This window comes from Volvox carteri (genome assembly GCF_000143455.1).
Source record: "Volvox carteri f. nagariensis unplaced genomic scaffold VOLCAscaffold_78, whole genome shotgun sequence".
In the NCBI taxonomy this organism is placed as follows: Eukaryota; Viridiplantae; Chlorophyta; class Chlorophyceae; order Chlamydomonadales; family Volvocaceae; genus Volvox; species Volvox carteri.
Genome location: NW_003307621.1, coordinates 530,660 through 531,709, shown reverse-complemented (window position 1 = coordinate 531,709; position 1,050 = coordinate 530,660).

Here is a 1,050-nt window from a genome sequence, read left to right as displayed (position 1 = left end):
TTAGTGAGCTCACTGCCCCCCGAGTGCAGTGCCACGCTTTGGTCCTGCAGTACGGACCACCTGGGGGGGCGGTGCAGCCAGCAATCCTAATGTATGACCGTTAGGGTGGGATGTACAACCAACGGTCCGACGGTTGAATCGCCAAACCCATGTGACGAGCAAAACTGCACTTAAGAGGGCTGAAGTCATGTTCCCAGTGTCGATAAGAATGGAGGCATCGGACTGGCACTCTTTACCTCGAAACCTCATAGATAAACCTTTAGAAACGGAGAAAGGCGAAGGAGGGAGCGACGTCAGCATCAGGAGCAGATACCGGAGGGTCGTACCAGAACTCGACAGGACCAGTTAACCCAGCAGAGCGTCGCTTCCCTATCACGGCAGCAACATCGAACAGCGTGGTACGTACGAAAACCACCTGATGTTGAATGCGGTGCGATGCTCTTGCAATTCAAGTAGTGCAACAGATACTCTCGAGCACGTGCAGGAGGCGGATGAACGACAACATAATGTCCGGCACAGCGAACTAAATTTGGGGCACATAGCTGATCAGAGTGAGGGGACAAACGGATCCCAAGTGAAGCGCGGACTAGTCAAACACTGAAGCTCGAATTCGGAAGTGCAAAGTATGCGAGTCGAAGGGATGAGTGCAGAAGTTCGTCTTTGCGTTACAAGATTGACGAGGCTCGGCAATTAGAGCAGCAAAAACAGCAGCATCCTGATGCATGAGTTGCACTAATGACAAAGTCTGCAAGTCTGCTCACACACACAAACGAAACCCCCCGAACCGCATCATGCCAGGCTATGCCCCCCGAACCGCATCATGCCAGGCTATGCCCCCCAAATCGCATTGTGCCAGGCCATGCCCCCCAAACCGCATCATGCCTGGCCATGTCCCCCAAACCCGCATCATGCCAGGCCATGCCCCCCGAACCGCATCATGCCAGGCCATGCCCCCCAAACCGCATCATGCCAGGCCCTGCCCCCCAATCGCATCATGCCAGGCCATGCCCCCCAATCACATCATGCCAGGCCATGCCCCCCAAACCGCAT